At 49.2% G+C, this 23,327-nt stretch overlaps 1 long non-coding RNA gene across 1 annotated transcript; it reads left to right on the plus strand.

Moving 5' to 3' along the window:
* The first annotated feature begins 22,166 nt into the window (after nt 1–22,166).
* LOC130368196 (uncharacterized) lies at nt 22,167–22,651 on the plus strand. Its single transcript, XR_008892344.1, has 2 exons — nt 22,167–22,237; nt 22,337–22,651. It is a non-coding gene; the product is annotated as an uncharacterized LOC130368196 (long non-coding RNA).
* The last annotated feature ends 676 nt before the right edge of the window (nt 22,652–23,327 follow it).

Consider the following 23,327-nt stretch of genomic DNA (forward strand, 5'->3'; position numbering starts at 1 on the left):
TCCTGTTGGTGTTGTTTGTGCCTTGTCTCTAGGATGTGCAGCTCTCGGTATAATGTCATCAGCTTAGCTGAGGCTTCCCTTTTCAGCCGAGCCCCATGCCTCATCAAAACTCCCCTCAAGACACATTTCAATGTTTCCCACTTGATAAGCGGTGACGACGGATCCCACTTCATTAAGCTTCCAAGAGGCATGTGGCTTGGCCAAGGTCGGAAGCGTAAATGTACCCTGAACTGGGGCATGATCAGACATAGAGACAACACCAATCGTAACAGAAGTAAAAGAGGGGAGGAGGGAGTGTGAACAGAGAATGTAGTCTATTCTACTGTATGTTTGTCTAGGGTGTGAGAAGAAGGTATAATCTCGTCCTTGTGGATGGAAGGCTCTCCAGGTATCAATTAACTGTAATAGATGTAGCTTATGCCTAAGGGCCCTGAGTTTACTATGAGAGATGTATGAGTGTCCTGATGAGGTGTCCACCTGAGGGAATAGAGGTGTGTTAAAGTCTCCACACAGGAGAATCTGACCCCTGGCAAAGGAGGAGAGTCTCTCCAAAGTCTTCAGTAAAAACTGAATTTGGTTATGGTTCGGAGCGTATATAGAGGCCACCGTCAGATTACGTCCCGCAAGGAGGCAATTGGCGAAGACAAATCGAGCGTCTGTGTCAACTAGGGAGGTCTGGATCGTAATGGGAAGCGTCCTGTGAAAAACTATGGATACACCCTTAGTCCTGGAATCAGGGTTAACACTATGTATCCATTTATCGTAGTGCCTGGTTGGTATGGTAGGGAGGTGACCTTTTTTAAAATGTGTTTCCTGTAGAGCTATGATATGGGATCTTTGCTTATGAATGGAGAACAACGTCTGGGCACGCTTTTCGGGGGTGTTGAAACCCTTGACATTAAGGGTAGTAATGTGAAGGTCAACCGCCATCAGATGTAATGTGTAAATGCCAATATTCACCACACCGTTGGTAGACAGGTGGAGGGTCCAGCCCATCAGTCAGGCAAGTGTCCGAGGATTCAAGTCTGCGTATAGAAGAGAGCACAAGTAAGTGGGGAGGAAGGGAAAAGGGAGGAAAGCAAGGGAAGAGAAGCTTCTGCACAGACACAGAAGCAAAGGGACTAAAGGAATAGACCATAAGGGTCAGAGGTACCAACGGAACCAGTCCGATATACATACTAGTGGGGTAACGTGATAGACAAGCCAGAAAGGACAGCATTTAGTGGTCCTGGGTTGGACTTATGAGTAACAGGTCAGAGCTTCATCCCCGCTTAAGGGGATGAGGCGAGTATGAAACGGGCTAAGTGTGACAACAGTAGCAACTAAATTAGGGGAACAATGGTAGTTGGTAGGTTATGGGCATTATGTGTGCAGGTAGTAAATTATATTTAGGAAGAGTGGGTACCATGGGAGCAAAGGAGACATAAAATAAACAAGTAAAGAATATAATACTAACAGGCCAGGAAACAGTGACCATATGAGGACAAGCTATAAAAGACAAGAAATATCAGTAATCTATCTGCGGTGACATAATGCAACCACATTTGACAGTGTTAAACTACATATGAGGTAATACACTAATATCTCAGATAGGCAGCTCAGGTTTTACGTTTCGATCTTTGCTGCAGCGGGACACTTGTGGTGACCTCGGATGGACGGTCTCTCGGAGATCGATCAGGATGGTTTTGCGGTGCAGCAGGAAGGGGAGATAAGAACAAGGCTTCCCACTCAGGCAGACTGACATGGGGAATACGGAAGGCTTCAAGGAAGGCAGGCAAATCTTCCGGTCTCTTGAGCGTAGAGATATTGGATCCATACTTTGTATTCAGAGAGAAGGGGAAGCCCCATCTGTAAACAATTTTAGCATTTTGTAACATAGTCAGCAACGGTTTCAAGGAGGCTCTCAAACGGAGGGTCCGTAGAGAAAGATCTGGGTATATCTGTATAGGGGAACCATTATAGGAAAGGTTTTTAACCTGTCTAGCACCTCTCAGGATTGCCTCTTTCTGGAGAAAATGATGCACTCTGCAGACAACATCACGGGGCTTTTTCGGATCAGGATGTTTCGCTCTGAGAGCCCTGTGAGCACGATCCAGTTCTATGTTCGAATAAGGCGGTTTCTTTAGTAGTTCATTAAAGAGACGTTGCAATGTATCTGGCAAGTTCTGAGGTAGAACTGTTTCCGGAAGGCCCTTGATCCTAAGATTATTGCGCCGATTCCTATTATCAAGATCGTCCAAGTGATCAATTGTGTGGATTTGCTGTAATGTCAATTTCTCTGTGGCTTCCTGTAGTTTCTGGAGGTGGGTTGTAGTAGTAGAGCAAAAATCCTCCAGTCTCTGGACCTTCTTATGTAAGTTAGACACCTCAGCCTTAACGGGTTCCAGGTCACTGTTCCAAGCAAGTTTGAGATCGGTCGCCAGCGTTGCCAAGTCAGCTTTAGTGGGGATCAGGGTCAAGAGTGCTTGCAATTCAGGGTGTCCCTGCAATGTCGAGAGCGCCATCTCAGGAGTAAGTGGAAAGGTAGGAGGCGGAACATGTGAAGCGTGGCAGTTATGGCTGGCATCTGCTGTCTAGAGGGTGCAGACCTATGAGGGGCATCCTCCGTTGGAGTATGAGAGTCCTCAGAGGATGAATGGTCACGGGAACGGCGTTTATTATGTCTCACTTTCATCAGGGTCTTGAATAATTTTTTCTTTGCAGGGGGACTTTTACCCCAGTACTCAGGGGCGTCACTATCCACAGATGAGTCTTGAGAGTCTCTATCAGAGTTGGAGCCATCAGAGTACATTTCATTGGCCCAGTCAGTTATGTCGCATGCCGGAGGGCCAGGAACCTTTTCTGGGAGCACAGGTAGCTGGGGTGGCGCAGCCGCTCCGCGTACAGGTGGTGTACGTAAAGTCCCTTGCGATTTATGTAGTTTCTCAACCAGCCTCCAATCGCCATCTTGTGACTGCTGGGCATTCCCCGAGTCCTGGCAGGTAGGTAATAAAGGTGTCATAGATGCAGGATTTGTATACTGGATCTCACGTGAAACGTGTTGGCCAGTGGCAGGAGACGGCAAGGATGGCGAGGGACCAGCAGCCTGTGGATTCATTGCAGTAGGACCGGCAGCCATGGAGGAGGCTATTGTGTCGGGTGATGTATTATTGGGAGTTGGGGACTCAGGCTGCAAGCCCTGGCGAAATTCAGGTGCAGGAAGTACCTGATGTTCAGGTTGTGGCATCAAGCTGTGGTCAGGAGCCGGGGAGGCAGGTATTGCAGACTGCCCTACTGGGTTGTCATCAGTAGACTGTGAGGATCCCATCCCTATCTGTGTCACATAGACGTTGGTGGATATAGGCTGTATGGCAGGGCCTAGCTTCTTAGCGGGTTGATGCCCGGGCATTGGTGGTCTGACAGAGGCAGATAAGCACTCAGGTAGGGATGTGGAGGTAAGTGGGGAAGGAGTCTCTAAGTTAAGTGCAGTTCTGCACCAGTAGGTGACCGGGTGCTGGACGGCACAGGTCTGTGCCGGACGCTGTGGCGCAGCAGGAGATGGCAGCAGTGGAGGCCGTGAGGTAGCCGAGCACTGGTGCTGGAGGGAGGCGGCGGCACTTACTTCCAGTATCGCGCACGGCGCGTTGTCAAAGCCCGGAGCAGAGTCCTGTGTATTGTCGCCGGTCTCTCTCTGTCTGCAGGCCGTGTGAGCTGCACTGTCAGCGGGGTCACTTGCTGCAGACGCCGCTTGGAGCGCCTGCTCACTCCTTCTCCCCGCCTCGCACTGCTGTTGTTGGGGAATGGCGTCTGAAGGCCGCACCACAGGTTGGTCGGTCCGATCGGATGGCTGAGATGCGAAATAGCGGGCGATACCGCTCAGAGGAGGCACAGTGGGTGCAGGTTGCTTCTTCTTCCGTTTGGCAAGAGATCTACCACCCATAACCTTCAGATTAGCCCGTTTTCAGTCCAGTCCGGCGGGAGCTCTCACACCATGCTTCCTCTCTCTAGCGAGTCCAGTCACGCCCTGAATAAAACATTCTTAACATAAGTTAACCAATTAACATGTCCCTAACACAGGAGGAGGACCTGAAGGCACTGTTACCCAGCCCAAGCTAGAATGGGGCCTCACTTGCTCCTAGCCGTTAGCGCCTGCACAGGAGCACCATTTTGTGAGGCCCCCCCAACAATCCTGGGAACCCATGTTCCCTTGCAGAATTTTCCATCGGGCTGGGACCGCTCCTAGCCCACCTCCACACTGTATTCTATCACCTCCATGCCATCCACTTGTACCTCCAGGTCTCTCTCCTGCCACCGCCACAATGGCGACAAGTGACTCCTCACTTGTCCCCGATCCACCACAGACTAAGTGCTCGCTCCACCACCTCCCGAATCTCCAAGATCCACAGATCCATACCAAAAATATTCAGATGAACGCCATCATCATCCAAGAACTCCGAAGAGCTCCCCTCCAATTCTCTATGACGCACCACCAGGCCCCCATTACGGGCCACAAATTTGCCCACCACTTTATTGAGTTTAATCCGTGCTCTATTAATGGCAACCACAGACCTGGCCTGCCTCCATTTCCTCCTGGCCACCATTTCAGACCACACGATGATCAGGCCTGGAAAGGACGACCACAATCGCATCAAGTCCAGCTTGATGTCCCAGGTCAGATCCCGGGATCTCCTCACACCCAAATCATTCCCTCCTAGGTGTATGACAAGGTCGTTGGGGGCTCTGTCCAAGTGTACAAAAAACTGAACCCTGGCCAACAATTCCGCATTCCGCTCTTCCCCAACCAGTGGACCTGACCTGTCGAACTCGTCAAGCCCAACTGCCGGCCCGCTGGACGAACACCAGCCCGCACCCCACCCCTCACCACATAGGAGTGGCCGATAATCCGCACAAGTCCCGGGCCGCCACCTGAAAGACAAAAAACAATAACAAAATACAAACCGCACTCCCCCAACACACAACAATCACAGCAAATGAGGACGAACATACAACTGAAACCTCTCTGACTCCCACTTCCCAATCCGCCTAATGATCTCGGGTCCCAAGCCCCAACGAGACGCCTCGGTAGCCGCCCCAATGCGGAACGCATGCAATCTATAATCCCGTGCCACACAACCCACCACCGCCAAACACTTCCAAAAAAAAAACACAAATTGAAAACGCAATAAAAAACTCCCGTCTGCGTGTACCAATAAAGGACCCACAACCCCCACCCTCACCTCCAAAAAAGCCGCATAGCAAAAAACCGGACACATAGCCGAGCCCCGTAAGGCCGCCAAACGTTTTGGAACGGCGCAGCAAAGAACGCAAAACCCCACCTTCCAAACTAACATCCGAAATGCCCCAAAAAACGCCAAAACAAACGCCAATCAAAACAAACAACGCTCGTAATCCGAAATAGAAATCCCATCCAACGCCGTCCCCAACCGACACAAAAGCGGAAAAGTCACCGGACGCCTCGAATCCCTGGACACCGCCCCCCTCCGAAACCCCCGCAGTGCCTAACGCACCAAAAACGACTTAGAGACGTCCGGCAAACCACGAACTTTGAACCAGAACGCAAAAGCAGACATCCGACGGCCAATCCCCGCCGGAGACACGTCCTCGCAAAACGGCCTACCAACATAATACAATAGGGCCGCCTCCCAATCTGCAGGGGCGCCCATAAACGACAACTGTCCCAGTAGCGTCTCCCAGTCCGACCACCAGCGTCGATAAGAAGCCCAAGTAGCCTGGCTTACTGACCGACAGACTAAAGCGAGCGCCAACTCTAAACCAGATGCCACAGCCATTCCGGACACGGAAGGCCGGTCACCTCGGCCTCCGGCGCCAGTTCCCGGAAACGGTCCAACTGTAAGCGAGAGAGAGCGTCAGCCACCGAATTATCCACCCCTGGCACATGCAACGCCACCACCTGAGAATTAAGCTCTAGCACCCTCAACACTAATCGCCTCAGCAACGTGACCACTGGCGGAGGACTCGCCGTCTGGTTGTTGATAGCCAAAACCACCCCCAGGTTGTCACAATGGAAGCACACATTCCTATTGCGAAACAGCTCCCCCCATACAAACACTGCAACCACGATCGGGAACAATTCCAGGAATGCAAGGTTCCTAGTCAGCCCAGTCTCCCGTCATACCTCCACACACCACTGACCCTGAAGGTAAGCCCCAAACCCGCAGGCCCCAGCCGCATCGGTATACATATCCAGGTCAACGCTCGATACCGGCCTCCCCATCACCACAGAGCACCCATTATACCGACCCAAAAAATCCTGCCACACCCTCAGGTCCTCACGCAACCCCACCGGCAACCGCACATAGTGATTAGGCCGAGAAACACCCACCGTGACCGCCGCGAGACGTCTGCAAAAAACCCTCCCCATAGGCATGATCCGGCACACAAAATTGAGACGCCCCAGCAAAGACTGGACCTCCCGCAGCTGCAGCTTCCGAACCCGACACGCCCTCGCCACCTCCTCCCTCAGATCGCCCAGCTTATCTTCTGGCAGCCGGCACTCCATGGCCACAGTGTCGATCACTATGCCCAAAAACTTCACCGACGTAGACGGGCCCTCAGTCTTGTCAGGCGCCAACGGAACGCCAAACCAGCCCGACACCCTCTCCATTTCCTGTAGTAAAATAGCACACACCCTAGACCCCGCCGGGCCCAAAAACAGGAAGTCATCAAGGTAGTGCAAAACCGAATCCAAACCCGACTCTACCCGCACCACCCACTCCAAAAAGGAGCTAAACTGCTCAAAAAACGCACATGAAACTGAGCAGCCCATGGGCAAACACATGTCTACAAAAAAACGCCCTCCCAAACAGCACCCCAATAACGCAAAACTGTCCGGGTGTACCGGCAACAGACGAAAAGCGGCCTCAATGTCCGTCTTGGCCAACAAGGCCCCCTGGCCGTACCTCCGGACCCACGCCAATGCCGCATCAAAAGAAGTATAAGTCACAGCACAGATAGCTGGGTCAATGCCGTCATTCACCGACCCTCCAGAAGGATGTGAAAGGTGGTGAAACAGGCGGAACTTATTAGGCCCACCAACGGAGGCGAGTCAAAAGGACCAGCCATCCGACCCAAAGACACCTCTTTCATCAGTTTCTCCTCCACCAAATCTGGCCGGACAAGAGCCGAGACCAAATTCCTAACCTCCCCATTCCCATCCAGAACCCCCTCAAAGGTGATACGGAATCCGTCCGTAAACCCCGCCCTCAAAAATTCCGCCGCCGCCCTATTTGGGTACTTGGCGAGGAAAGGCTCCATCCTTGCCACCTGCACCGGGGTCGCCCCTCTTCGCATCAACCTCCCCCAATTTGCCTTTACCTCGCCGGAAACAGCGCGACAGCCCGTGGCCACCCACTCCGCACCCGGAGCATTCGTGCTTAAAACGGCACTCTGCTCCGAACTTGCAATTCCCTTTATTGAATTGCCAGCAAACACCCTGACCCCGGCCCTGCACCTCCGGCGCTGTCCCGAAAGGACTGCAGGCCACCCCCACTGCGTGGAGCCGCCATAAGCCGCATCCACAGCCCTATGTCCTTATGGTCCCACCTCAAATCATGGCGCACCGCCATCCGCTGCCTAAACTGTTCATCATACCAAAGCCACGCCGAACCCCCATACACCCAATACGCCTCCCCAACAGCGTCCAAATAACAAAAGAGACCAGAGCAATGCTCCGGCGACTTTTCTCCCACAACGCTGCCCAAAATAGCGAACGCCTGAAGCCAGTTGGAGAAGGTCCGCGGTATCAGCCGATACCGCCGGCGCTCCTCCTCCTCCTCAACCTTCTCCATACGCTTCGACTCATCCGGCCTAACCCTGTCCAGATTAAATTTTTCAAGCAGGAGTAGCGAAAAAATATCCACACACTCCCGCTTCCAAATCCTTTCCCGCACCTCAGCCTTAAGGTGCGCGCCCAAGGGGCCCTCGAAACACACGTACACCTCCCCCCGAGCAGAAGCAGCCAAACGAACCCCCCCACCGGATCCTGACGCCCCCACCACCGGGGGTGAGCTCGCCCGAGCAACCCCAGGACCCCGACTATATCCACCAGCCCCTTGGACAAAGTCGCTGCGCCCCACACAGGTACCGGCGACCCACCCGCAGACAACCCGCTACTGCGCAGCAACGCTTGCAACCCATCTACGAAATATTGCAAACCCTCCAAAGCCCCGACCCACCCTGAACCCGCAGCAGTGGAGACAGTGGTGTACTCACCCGACCTCACCGGCTCTGGACCAGCGGCCGTAACTCCAGCTGCGGGATGGCTTCGGACATCACGGACTCGGCTACCATCGACGACAGGAGGCTGGACCCGAAGAACCCCCTCCGTGCGGAATGCAGCAACACCAGTCAAATCACCCCCAACAGCGGCATCATAGTAACATAGTAACATAGTTAGTACGTTCGAAAAAAGACATATGTCCATCAAGTTCAACCAGGGAATTAAGGGGTAGGGGTATGGCGCGATATTGGGGAAGGGATGGGATTTTATATTTCTTCATAAGCATTAATGTTATTTTGTTCCAGGAATGTATCTAATCCTGTTTTAAAGCTGTTCATTTTTCCTGCTGTGACCAGTTCCTGAGGTAGACTGTTCCATAAGTTCACAGTTCTCATGGTAAAGAAGGCGTGTCGCCCCTTGAGACTAAAGTTTTTCTTCTCCAGACGGAGGGAGTGCCCCCTCGTCCTTTGGGGGGGTTTAACCTGGAACAGTTTTTCTCCATATTTTTTGTATGGGCCATTAATATTCTTATATACGTTTATCATATCCCCCCTTAAACGTCTCTTCTCAAGACTAAACAATTGTAACTCCTTTAATCGCTCCTCATAGCTAAGATGTTCTATGCCCCATATTAGTTTATTTGTGCGTCTCTGCACCCTTTCCAGCTCCACAGTGTCCCTTTTATGTACAGGCGACCAAAACTGAACAGCATACTCCAGGTGAGGCCGTACCAATGCTTTATAAAGGGGGAGTATTATGTCCCTGTCCCTTGAGTCCATGCCTCTTTTGATACATGACAATATCCTGCTGGCTTTGGAAGCAGCAGCCTGACATTGCATGCTATTCTGTAGTCTGTGATCTACAAGTACACCCAGATCCTTCTCTACCAGTGACTCTGCCAGTTTAATCCCCCCCTAAGACATATGACGCATGCAGGTTATTAGTACCCAGATGCATAACTTTACATTTATCCACATTGAACCTCATTTGCCAAGTGGATGCCCAGACACTTAGTCTATCCAAGTCATCTTGTAACTTATGCACATCCTCTATAGACTGTACCGTGCTACAAAGCTTGGTGTCATCTGCAAAGATAGAAACAGAGCTGTTAATACCATCCTCTATATCATTGATAAATAAATTAAACAACAGCGGTCCCAGTACTGAACCTTGGGGTACACCACTAATAACCGTGAACCAATCAGAGTACGAATTATTGACCACCACTCTCTGGGTATGATCCATGAGCCAGTGTTCAATCCAGTTACAAACTAAAATTTCCAAACCCAAAGACCTTAACTTACCTGTCAGACGTCTATGAGGGACAGTATCAAATGCTTTAGCAAAATCCAGAAACACTATATCCACAGCCATTCCTCTGTCAAGGCTTCTACTCACCTCTTCATAAAAGCAAATTAGATTGGTTTGACAACTTCTATCCTTAGTAAACCCATGCTGGCTATCACTTATAATACTATTATCCCCTATGTATTCCTGTATGTAATCCCTTATAAGTCCTTCAAACGTTACTCGGCTACCATGGATAGGAAGAGGGCGGGGGTAGCTATTTTGGTGTCTAGGTCCTGCCCATTACAAGTCTCTTCCTCTCTTCTTGATCCTAAGGGGAGGTATGTCATACTGGAGGGTTCCCTGGGCGGGGTCTCCCTTTTGCTTTGTAATGTCTATGCTCCTAACACTTCGCAAGTTCCTTTTCTGCGTAGGGTCCTTACTAAACTCCAGAGGTATCCCCCGTCAGCATGGTTAGTGGGTGGAGATTTTAACCTCATCTTTTCCCCCTCCTTGGACCGCCATTCAGTCACCGGCGCTCCCCCTGTGCCTGCGCAGCTGCGTCTTGCCTCAATTTTTCGGCGTCTCATCCGTAACTCCTCGCTCTACGATTTGTGGAGGATTGGCCACCCGACGGAGCGCTCTTTTAGTTTTTATTCGCACCCACACAAGTTGCATACGCGTATTGACTTTTTTTTGGGGAATCTTCCGATGGTGCGCATGCTCTCTGATACCTCTCTGGATCCTATTTCTTGGTCTGACCACTGTCCAGTTCTCCTCTCTTTCTCCTCTTCCCCTTCCTCTCTGAGATCTTGTCATTGGAGATTGAATGACTCCCTCCTTAAAACGTTACCTTCCCGAGAGTCGATTCAGCGGTGTATTACTGACTACTTTGCCACTAATGAAGGCTCAGTGTCCTCGCAGGCTATCCTTTGGGAAGCTCATAAGTCTGTGATCCGCGGCCATTGCATTGCTTTGGGCGCTGGTCTTAAGCGTAATGCTCTGAGTCGCTCTCGGGAACTTCGATTGGAGATTGCTCGTCTGGAAGCTTGCTTGCTGTCTTCTCCTTCTGTTTCAACACTGAGGGGCTTGGTTGCGGCCCGGGCGCGATTGGGCGACCTGGCTCTACATAGAGTTGAGAGGCAATTGCTGTATGCCAAGCAACGCTTCTACGAGAAAGGCAATAAGGCTCACACAATGCTGGCGAGGCGTTTACGTGACCGGGCTGCTGCTCAATCCCCCTCTGCTTTGAAGGACCCTAATGGGGTTCTCCATTACCACCCTGCTGATATCTCCCGTCTTTTTGTTGACTATTACACTGGTCTTTACTCACTTCCTTCCCAGTTGCCGTCCGACCCGGGGGAGAGGGCAGCCACCTTAGACACCTATCTCTCTCGGTGTGGATTGCCTTCTCTTTCAGGTGCCGACCGGGATGTTCTAAATGCCCCTATTACGGGAGAGGAGGTCTTGGAGGTCCTTAAATCTCTCCCGACTGGTCGCTCTCCTGGGCCGGATGGTTTCCCATATCTGTATTATAAGACATTCTCCACTCTGCTGGTGCCTAAACTCATTTCTCTCTTCAATTCCTTTCTGGACGGGGAGGCGATTCCGCAGTCTTTCTTACACTCCCTTATCACCCTTATACCCAAGCCCGGCAAAGATCCTCACGATTGCTCCAGCTATCGGCCCATTGCCCTCCTTAACTCTGACCTTAAGCTTTTTTCTAAGGTATTAGCTGTTAGACTTTGCTCCTTCCTCCCGGCTCTCATTCATAAAGACCAGGTTGGATTTATCCCTTGTCGCCAAGGTGGAGACAACACAAGGAGGGTGGTGGACCTGATTGATTTGATCAATCGGAGATCTGAGCAGGCCTTAATTCTTAGTTTAGATGCTGAAAAAGCTTTCGATAGGCTGGGGTGGCCGTTTCTTTTTGCTACTTTACAAAAATTTGGGATTTCGGGGAAGTTTTTGACTGCACTGCGGGGTCTCTATTCCTCCCCTACAGCCTCACTCAAGCTTCCTCACTCGCCGTCTCCTATTTTTTCTTTATTTAATGGAACTCGTCAGGGTTGCCCGTTATCCCCCCTGATCTTTGCGCTATGTATTGAACCCTTAGCCGCTATGATCAGAGGTGATCCGGACATTACTGGTATTTCCTTACATGATAGGGAATTCAAGGTTTGTCTGTTTGCTGACGATGTTCTTCTTACACTTTCTCGCCCTCTACTGTCTCTTCCTTCTCTTTACAAGGTTTTGCATGACTATGGGGTGGTTTCCGGCTATAAGGTTAACCTTGCTAAGTCGGAGGCCCTTCCTCTCAATCTCCCTTCTTCGTTTTCTGCTCTTCTACGCTCTGACTATTCTTTCCGGTGGTCTCCCTCTGCTATTAAGTACTTGGGGGTCTGGATCTCTTCTAACTATTCCTCACTTTATTCCACCAACTATCTTCCCCTCTTTCGGGAGCTCCGTGCTCTTATGGAAAAATGGCGCTCGCAATACATCTCTTTTTGGTCGCATTGCTGCGGGGAAAATGACTATTCTCCCGAAGCTTCTTTACTTTTTTGAGACCCTGCCGGTTCGGGTCCCACTGTCAGCCCTGCGCTCTCTACAGGCGGCTATTTTTCGATTTATTTGGGATGGGAAAAGACATCGGCTCCCGATGTCCGTGATGATGGCCGGGAGGGCGTTTGGTGGCTTGGCGGTCCCGGATGTGGTAAAGTACTATTGGGCTTCCCACTTGCGCCATCTAGCGGCGTGGTCTACCTATCATGCCTATAGCCGTTGGATGGAGCTAGAGAAGCTATGGTTAGCGCCTGTCCACCCTAACGCTCTCCTTTGGACTCTTCCTGCCTCTGCTCCTTCTCTCTCCCCTCTCCTGGGCCCTATGGCACTTTCCAGATATGTGTGGGGTTACTGCTCTGTCAAATTTAAACTACTGTCTCCCTCCTCCCCTCTTCGATCTTTCCTTTATCATCCTAGTTTTCCCCCCGGCCGGACTTCTCTTATGGTGGGGGAGTGGGGGTCTAGAGGCCTTTTTTGCTGGGCAGATGTGGTTGATCCCTTGTCGCGAACTCTCTTGCCTTTTTCTCAGTTGCAGTCTCGTTGGGATCTCCCCTCGTCTGAGCATTTTCATTATTTACAGCTACAGCATTTTATGTCCTCCACGCTCGGTTCCCTTGTGGTGTCTTTGCCTACAGGCTTTGAAAGGCTGTGTCGTAGTGGACCTCAGGCGAGGGGTCTTCTCTCCGATATTTACTCATTGCTTACCCGGCCTATGGGGGATGTCCAGGTATCCCACCGGTATATGTCTCGTTGGGAGGAAGCGCTTAATATGTCTATTACCCTTCCTCAGTGGAAAATAATATGGGAGAGGGCCTCTAGGGCATCCATATGTACTGCTTACAAGGAGACTCAATACAAACTGATTATGGGTTGGTACCATACCCCGGAGTTATTGAATAGACTGAATCCCAGTGTCCCCCCCCAGTGCTGGCGATGTGGGGTGGGTTTGGGTACGTTGTTTCATATTTTTTGGTCTTGCCCGCTCATCACGGGATATTGGGAGTTAGTGAGTCGCTTACTTTCGGATGTTTTTGGAGTATCGGTCCCTCCTAACCCTCAGGTCTATCTTTTGCACCTCTCGCACTCGGCTCTACCCAAGAGGTTGTTTAAACTGGCTATGCACATTTTTTTGGCGGCTAAGACCTTAGTTGCTAAATGCTGGAAGAGGACTCTTCCTCCCTCTGAGTCAGACCTACTCTCCCGTATTAGTGAAATACGCTCTCTAGAATACCTCACAGCCTCTCTGAATAATACTATCCCCACCTTCCTTTCAGTTTGGGAGCCGTGGGATCGTTTCTCTGACAGGCAACCTCCTTAAGGCGCTACCGAAAACTCTCCCTATCCCCCCCCCCCCCTTCCCTCCCTTCCTTCCTTCTCCCCTAATGTGTTTGTGCTTCGGTGTCTTTGTCTCCTTCTGTCTTCTGTTTGTCTTCTCTCTCGGTCCTTCATGTTGGAGAATTTTTCAGTTCTCTCCTTTGAGTAATTCACTATATGGCTTCTTATCTTCTGTATATTTGCTGGGTTGATGGTTTGTCTGCAGTCGGGGCTAATTGTCCCGATGTACAACTGTTTTATTTGTCCTGCTCTCTATATTGGATTGTTACTTACCCCTATTGTGATTGTGCTGGGCTGCGCCCCGGACTCTGATTTGCCTAAGTCTTAGCGGACTCCTGTTTTCTTTTGTGAAAATCTTTAATAAAAATTACAGTTGAAAAAAAAAAAAATAAGTCCTTCAAACAATTTACCCACAATGTACGTTAAACTTACCGGTCTATAGTTTCCTGGGGAAGACCTAGAGCCCTTTTTGAAGATTGGCACCACATTCGCCTTGCGCCAGTCCCTTGGCACAATACCAGACACCAGAGATTCTCTAAATATCATGAACAGGGGTACAGATATTACTGAACTTACCTCTCTAAGAACTCTTGGGTGCAATCCATCTGGCCCTGGAGATTTGCTTACATTTATATTACTTAACTTACCTTGTACCATCTCTACATTAAGCCAGTTCAGTACATTACATGATGTGTTACCAGCACTGACCTGGCCAATGTCAGCTCCTTTTTCCATAGTGTATACAGAACTAAAGAACCCATTCAGTAGCTCCGCTTTCTCTTGATCGCCCGTGACAACCTCCCCATTATCATTATTAAGGGGTCCTACATACTATGTCCTTGATTTTTTTGTATTTATATATCTAAAAAAATATTTAGGATTAGTTTTGCTTTCTTTGGCCACCTGTCTCTCATTTAGAATTTTTGCTGTTTTTATTACATTTTTACAGATTTTATTAAGCTCCTTGTACTGTTTAAATGTTATAGCTGACCCATCAGATTTGAATTTTTTGAAGGCTATTTTTTTGTTGTTTATTGCTCTTTTAACATCATTTGTCAGCCATGTAGGATTTAGTTTTAATCGTTTATATTTGTTCCCCTTTGGTATATATTTAGCTGTATAGTTATTTAGAGTTGATTTAAAGATGTCCCATTTACCTTCTGTATCAGTATTTGAGAACACCTCCCCCCAGTCTATGTCCTGTAGTGCAGCCCTCAGCCCAGGGAAGTTTGCCTTTTTAAAGTTATATGTTTTTGCCTTCCCCGCCTGTCTTTGTTTTCTACATTTTAAGTCAAAAGTAACTATATTGTGGTCGCTATTACCAAGGTTTTCCCGCACAGTTACATTACCAACCAGCTCTGCTTTGTTGGAAATGATCAGATTCAACAAGGCATCACTTCTTGTTGGGTCCTCCACAAACTGGCCCATAAAATTATCCTGCAATAAATTTAGGAATTGTCGCCCCTTTGTAGTTTTAGCCAACCCCGGACCCCAATCTATATCTGGATAGTTAAAATCTCCCATTATTACCACTGTACCTGCCCGGGCGGCCCTCTCTATTTGTTTATGCAGCCGACCTTCTATCTCTTCAGTGATATTAGGGGGTCTGTAGATTACACCAAATATTATTTTTTCAGAATTTCCCTCCTTTTGTACCCACAGTGATTCCACCTCCTCAGAATCATCACACACTATGGCATCGTTCACACTGACTTTCATACCACTTCTTACATACAGACAGACTCCACCACCTTTTCTGTTCATTCTATCCTTGCGAAACAATGTAAACCCCTGCAGATTGACAGCCCAGTCATGCGAGGAGTCCAGCCATGTCTCAGAGACCCCAACTATATCAATATGTTCCTCCAGTATCAAGGCCTCAAGCTCCCCCATTTTATTTGCTAGGCTTCTGGCATTTGTGAACATACACTTTACATTTCCATCCTTTATGTTATTGGGGTTAATGGGATTCAAGAGTGTAAGTTTTATTTTCCTATGAAGCCTATTCCTATTAACTATTCTAACCCCTCCCTCCGCTCCACCCCCAGGTACATTTATAATTCCCACCTCTCTATCTACACTATCTTCCCCCTCTTTGCTGTAGGTTCCCTCCCCCCAAGTCCCTAGTTTAAACACTCCTCCACCCTTCTAGCCATCTTCTCCCCAATCAAAGCTGCACCCTCCCCATTGAGGTGCAGCCCGTCCCTACAGTAGAGCCGGTAACCGACAGCGAAGTCAGCCCAGTTCTCCATGAACCCAAACCCTTCCTTCCTACACCAGCTTCTGAGCCACTTGTTTACCTCCCTGATCTCCCGCTGCCTCTCTGGTGCGGCTCGTGGTACTGGTAGTATTTCAGAAAACACTACCTTGGAGGTCCTTGCCTTAAGCTTGCCGCCTAAGTCCTTGGAATCATTTTTAAGGACACTCCACCTACCTCTTACTTTGTCATTGGTGCCAATATGTACCATGACTGCTGGGTCCTCTCCAGCCCCGCCCAGCAACCTGTCAACCCGGTCCGCGATGTGCCGAAGAACTCCGGCCCCCGCTAACCTCCGTGCCTGCGACCCCGAGGGGAAGCAGGGGATTGGCCAACGGGTCCAGGGCAACAGCAGGACCATCAGCCAGCAGCAGCTCATCACCGCTGGCATCGCTAGGGGCGGGGCTAATTTCATTCCCCCCGTACACTGCAGCTCCCCCTGCAGCAGCAGCAGCCTGCGACAATCTAGTATGCCGCCTGCCCCCTCTAGAGGAGGAGGCCGCAGGTGCAGCATGAATCAAGGCCTGGGTGACTGCCAGGCCCGCAGGAGCCCGCCCCCCCGACTGGGGGGCGGGGTCAGCTGGGGCACGTGTCGTCCTCCTCCCCCTGGCCTGCTCCCCCATCACCGTCACTCCCATGGAGCAGGCCGCCGCACCACGCTCCCGTTGCAGTGAGCGAGGCGCGCCGTCCGCACGCCCCGCGGTCCCCACTAGCGCAGCATCCGAACCGGCAGGCATTCCCCCCCGACAGCACACCGCTGGCCGCCACGGACCTCAGGCCAGCGGCAACGGCCGAAGGGTTCACCCGCCGGCGTCTAGCAGAGGGAGAGGCCGCAGGTGAAAGGTGCTCCGGAGGGCGAGAGCGCCGGCTGCTGGACCAGGGCCCGATCTCCCCCACCGACTGCGCCGCGAATCCCGGAAACTGCTCCGCGAACCACTGGGGCCCACGGAGCAGCGCCTCCTCCCTCACTCGCCTCAAGATCGCGTCCATGTCCTCCATCAGGTAGGGAGCTCTTCTCACGTTCCTCCTCGTGTCCCGACTGGCCCTAACTTCCTGCCTACCTACTTATGACCCCTGTACCTAGCTCCTCCCTTTCCTCCTTGAACCTCCCGCTCTAACCCATTAACCCTTTCCTCGCTGCCTAATCCCCCTGTCATGTGCCCCTACAGTCCAATGCTTTCCCTTCCAGGGCATTCTGTTCTCCTCCACACTGGTCCCTGTGGTCCGGTCAGATGGTTCTGGACTGGGGCTGAACGGTTGCTTGAGGGATTTAGTGGCAGATTTTTTTGGGACTTCAGTTGTTGGATGACCTCTCTCTTCAGTGGCTGCTGATATTCGTAGTGCAGAATTTACAGGTGTTACGTAAAAGGGGTACTCCGGGGGAAATTTTTTTTTTTTTTTTTTTTTAAATCAACTGGTGCCAGAAAGTTAAACAGATTTGTAAATTACTTCTTAAAAATCTTAATCCTTACAGTACTTATCAGCTGCCGTATGCTATAGAGGAAGTTGTATAGTTCTTTTCGGTCTGACTACAGTGCTCTCTGTGAGTAGGAGCAAATCTCCATAGTAAACTTCTCCTACTCCGGACAGTTCCTGACATGGACAGAGGTGTCAGCAGAGAGCACTGTGGTCAGACTGGAAAGAAATCCAAAAAGAAAATAACTTCCTCTGTAAATTACAGCAGCTGATAAGTATTGGAAGGATTAAGATTTTTAAATAGAAATAATTTACAAATCTGGCAAATTTCCCCAACCTCAAGGTTAGTGTTTAACCACTTAAGGACCTAGGGCGTATGGATAAGCTTTGACGTCCTGGTACTTAAGGACCCAGGGCGTATCCATACGCCCGTGGGAATTTCAGTCCCCGCCGCGCGCCGGACGGGGACCGGGCCGGGGTGACTGCTGATATGAATCAGCAGCCACCCCGCACAAATGCCCAGGGGCGTCATCAGACCCCCCCCCCCATCGGTGATCGGCGCAAATCGCAAGTGAATTCACACTTGCGATTTGCGCCGATACCGGGTCATACGGGTCTATTGTGACCCGGTGACCCGAAATAGAAGGGAGATCGCGGTTGTCTAAGACACCCACGATCCCCCTGTAGGCAAAGGAGTGGGGTGGCAGGGTTGCCACCCCTCCTATCCCTGCTATTGGTCTGCTATTGATCGTCAGAGGGGACGACCAATAGCAGACTGGGGGGGGGGGGTTAACTTTCATTTTCCCCGTCTTGTCCACCCACAATAGGCGGGGCAGAACGGGGAACCAAAGGGGACCGGGCGCCGACGTCCACTTACCCGTCACTTGCTTCTGAAGAGGACGGCTCCCGGGATGGTATGGAAGCCGGTAAGTTGATCTGGAGGGCTACAGTCTGAGACTGTGGTCTCTAACTGTAGCCCTCCAGATGTTGCAAAACTACAACTCCCAGCATGCCCAGACAGCTGTTTGGGCATGCTGGAATATGTAGTTTTGCAACAGCTGGAGGGCTGCAGTTTGAGACCACTATACAGTGGTCTCTAAACTATATCCCTCCAGATCTTGCAAAACTACAACTCCTAGTATGCCCACATAGCTGTTTGTTGTCTGGGCATGCTGGGAGTTGTAGTTTTGCAACATCTGGAGGTCCACAGTTTGGAGATCACTGTGCAGTGATTTAAAAACTTTAGCTCTCCAGATGTTGCAAAACTGCAATTCCCAGCATGCCCAGAAAGCAAACAGCTGTCTCGGCATGCTGGGAATTGTAGTTGGGTATCTCAAGCTGTTGCATAACTACATCTCCCAGCATGCCCTTCGGTGATTAGTACATGCTGGGAGTTGTAGTTTTGCAACAACTGGAGGCACACTGGTTGGAAAATACTGAGTTAGGTAACAGAACCTAACTGAAGGTTTTCCAACCAGTGTGCCTCCAGCTGTTGCAAAAGTACAACTCCCAGCATGCACGGTCTGTCAGTACATGCTGGGAGTTGTAGTTTTGAAACAGCTGGAGGTTTGCCCCCCATGTGAATGTACAGGGTACATTCACACGGACAGGTTTACAGTAAATTTCCTACTTAAAATTTTTCGCTGCAGCGCAAACTCCTAGCGGGAAATTAACCGTAACACGCCAGTGTGAATTTACCCTAAAAACACTACACTAATAACACATAATAAAGGGTAAAACACTGCATATACACCCCCTTAAACTGTCCCCCCCCCCCCAATAAAAAATTAAAAACTTAAAAACGTCTTGTACGGCAGGGTTTCCAAAATGGAGCCTCCAGCTGTTGCAAAACAACAGTTTCCAGCATTTCTGGACAGCCACTGACTGTCCAGGCATGCTGGGAGTTTAGCAAAAGCTGAAGGCACCCTGTTTAGGAATCACTGGCGTAGAATACCCCTATGTCCACCTCTGTGAAATCCCTAATTTAGTCCTCAAATGCGCATGGCGCTCTCTCACTTCGGAGCCCTGTCGTATTTCAAGGAAACAGTTTAGGGCCACATATGGGGTATCTCCGTACTCGGGAGAAATTGCACTACAAATTTTTGTGGTCTTTTTTTCCCTTTACCGCTTGTGAAAAGGAAAAGTTGGGGGCTACACCAGCCTGTTAGTGTAAAAAAATAAAAATGTTTACACTAACATGCTTGTGTTGCCCCATACTTTTTATTTCCACAAGCGGTAAAAGGAAAAAAAGACCCCCAAAATTTGTAATGCAATTTCTCCTGAGTAAGGAAATACCCCAGATGTGAGCGTAAAATGCTCTGCGGGCTCACAACAAGGCTCAGGAATGAGAGTGCACCATGTACATTTGAGGCCTAAATTGGTGATTTGCACAGGGGTGGCTGATTGTACAGCGGTTCTGACAAACGCAAAAAAAAAAAATACCCATATGTGACCCCATTTTGGAAACTACACCCCTCACCGAACGTGACAAGGGGTATAATGAGCCTGAACACCCCACAGGTGTTTGATGAATTTTCATTAAAGTTGGAAGGGAAAATGAAAAAAAAATATTTTTTTCACTAAAATGCTGGTGTTACCCTAAATTTTTCATTTTCACAAGGGGAAATAGGAAAAAAGCTTCCCCCAAATTTGTAACCCCATCTCTTCTGAGTAAGAACATACCCCATATGTGAATTTAAAGTGCTCTGCGGTCGAACTACAATGCTCAGAAGAGAAGGAGCGCCATTGGGATTTTGTAGAGAAAATTTGTCTGGAATTGAAGGCCACATGTGTTTACAAAGCCCCCATAGTGCCAGAACAATGGACCCCCGACACATGTGACCCCATTTTGGAAACTACACCCGCCACGTAATGTAATAAGGGGTACATTGAGAATTTACCCCCACAGGTGTCTGACAGATTTTTGGAACAGTGGTCCGTAAAAATGAAAAATTAAATTTTTCATTTGCACAACCCACTGTTCCAAAGATCTGTGGGGTGTAAATACTCACTGCACCCCTTATTAAATTCTGTGAGGGGTGTAGTTTCCAAAATGGGGTCACATGTGGGGGGGTCCACTGTTCTGGTACCACGGGGGGCTTTGTAAACGCACATGGCCCTGACCATTCCAAACTAATTCTCTTTCCAAAAGCTCAATGGCGCTCCTCCTCTTCTGAGCATTGTAGTTCGCCAGAACTTTCACAGAAAGAAAGCCGTTCACTGCGGCATCTTGGTCATTAGATCGGTCAGCCTGGTCCCAACCGGAGTGGTTGTGGTGCAAAACTGTGCAGCTAGGAAAAAACCGCCAGTAAGTGCCCGCTTCATTCACCAGCACAGAAAGCCATATATGCCAGCGGAAAGCCGCCACATAAATGCTGCACGTGCTGTATGCCGCAACTATGCAAATATATCTAGCACAGCCTGCAGCCTGTTCACACCTATTGTGAAAACATTCATTTCAGCTGGGATTACACTTGGCGTGTTTGTCATAAAAAACACCATGCTCGCTGCGGGCACATGTTAGGTTGGAATCAATAGGGTAATATGAAACACCAGACACTAATGGGGGTTTCTTCATCCTTTTATGGTGTTTTTAGGCTATCAAATCTGTGGGATGCCGAGAGCATGTATTTTTTTTTTTTTGGGGGGGGGGGGGGGTATTTTCTCACAATTTTTTTTTTTAGAAATCCTTCAGTCAAATGATGAAAGAATCACATGACTTGTAATGAGAAAAGCCAGAGGGAAAAAAAACACCAAAGAAAAAACACTTCCCATCATAATAATAATAATAATGATGATGATGATGATGATGATAATAATAATACACATTGGGACAGATGTATGAAAACCTGTGCAGAGGTCAAGTGGACCAGTTGCCCATAGCAACCAATCAGATCGCTTCTTTCACTTTTCAGAGGCCTTTTTAAAAATGAAAGAAACTACCTGATTGGTTGCTATGTATGGGCAACTGGTCCACTTTCCCTCTTCCCTGACAACCCCTCCCCCCCCCCCCCCCCCCCCCCCCAGTGCTTTTAGCAAAAATAACACAAAGATAGCTGAGAAAAGAAATGAGGGGGAAGATTTTGATGTTTGTTTTTTTTTGCAAAAAAAAAACCAAAACATCAAACAAGAATTGTGTTTGTTCCTAGGCTTAGGCTGTGATTAAAAACAACATATAAATGGTGTTTTTCAAAGCCCACATTGCTTTATTTCTGGTGCTTTTTCCCCCCTTTCGACAGACGTCTGTCCAGCTATTGCAAAGCTACAACTCCCAGCATGCCCTGACAGCCGAAGGCTGAGAGTTGTAGTTTTGCAACAGGTGGGCAGCCACAAGGGATCGGTTTTGCAGTATGTCAATCTAGGGCCATGGTGTCTGATCTTGAACTGGCAGCAGGAGCCACGACCACTTTAAATCAATGGCTGCTGGGACGTATGACTAGTGACATCCTTCGCTCCAGACCGCAACGTCAGGGACGTCACTCGTCAGACGTCCCGGCGGCCAGCGCTGCTCATTGAGCCTACCGGAGTAGCATTGATCTATGTAAGAAACCTATGGGCCCAGGCTGTTGGGGCCACCAAATGATATTACATATACATAATGTCTGGTTAGGAGAAACAAATATAACGCACCCACAGGGAGTGGCGCCATTTTAATAAAAATTGTCAAAAACCTTAGCTAACAGTCATACAGAATATATTAGAAAGCTTTTTTTATTTTCAGCCAATCAGAGAGCAGCACTACTGAAATAGAACTCCCAGGAGGTAACAGCGTGTCACACATGTGATGTCATAACCATTGTCCACCAAAGAGCAGCACTGAGCAGAAATAACACGGCTCCTGTTCATTCTCCATCAGTGAGGGGCCGGTGCTGGACACTGTGTAGGGACGTGGGAATGCAAAGTCATACACATGACTGTGACTGGTAAGTGTTACATTGTTGTGTCCAAAAGGTCTTTAGTGCAGTTCCATGTGTATTTCTATGATAAACATGTAAATAATCTATCTTTTTTTTCTTATCTTAGATGCACTATCTCCAGGACATGGAGTAGCATTTCCGGACCTACAGCAAGACGTTGGATGAAGGCATCTGGACACTGTGTAGGGACACGGGAATGCAAAGTCATGCACATGACTGTGACTGGTAAGTGTTACATTGTTTTGTCCAAAAGGTCTTTATTGTAGTTCCATGTGCATTTCTATGATAAACATGTAAATAATCTTTTTTTGTTCCCTATCTTAGATGCACTATTTCCAGGACATGGAGTAGCATTTCGGGACCTACAGCAAGACGTTGGATGAAGGCACAGGCCTAGGAATCATGCACATACACAGAAACATTTGCCCAAATTCTAGAGGTAACCTCCTTTAGTATGCCCAGAGGAAGGGCCATACAGTAGCCATGGATTCCCTACAGGTTTCCTCCCCTCTGGAGGTTTTTCCTGTCCTGAGTATTAGTTACTGTACGCTCTTTGTGAGTGATGGGAGGTTACAAAAAATCCCCTACACAAACATTTTAATAAATAATAAATAAAGTTCCCCTTTTTTTAAACTGTTCTTTGACTTGTTCGACTCATTTATTTATTTCTGTGTGTGAAAATAGAGTTAGCAAAACATGGATGACCAAAGCTGCTCTCCTGCACGATCTGCATAATGTGGTGCGGAGAGAGGCAACTGGTGCTGGCTGGTTCAGTTTATGAGGCAAACGTAGAACACCCAGCAAGTTCCATGCACAAGCCTTTTTCTGATGAATGGGACTCATGCAGGGAACTTGCTAGGGGTCATACGGTTGCAAAGGATCAACTTTTGGGTACATGAACTGTCCCTTAAAGGGGTATAGATATCTTATCCCCTATGTAAAGGATAGGGGATAAGATGTCTGATCAATGGGATCCTGCTGCTGGGACCCCAGCAATCTCCATGCAGCAACCAAAATTCTAAATAGTATGTTTAGCTCACTGGTTCCTGTGGTGGGATTCGTGACATCATGCCACACCTTCTTGTGACATCACACCACCTCCCATAGACATAAATGGAAAGGGCGTGGCGTGAGGTCACGACCCGCACCACGAGAACCCAGAGTTCTAAATATATTACTTGGAACGCCGGGTGCTGCATGAAGATCGCGGGGGTCCCAGTGATCAGTCATCTTTTGTCCTATCCTTAAGGTAGGGGATAAGATATCTAGGGGCGGAGTACCACTTTAAGGAATTAGAGAGTGTAGGCATGCCTTA

Source organism: Hyla sarda, chromosome 4 (assembly GCF_029499605.1).
Source record: "Hyla sarda isolate aHylSar1 chromosome 4, aHylSar1.hap1, whole genome shotgun sequence".
Taxonomy (NCBI): Eukaryota; Metazoa; Chordata; class Amphibia; order Anura; family Hylidae; genus Hyla; species Hyla sarda.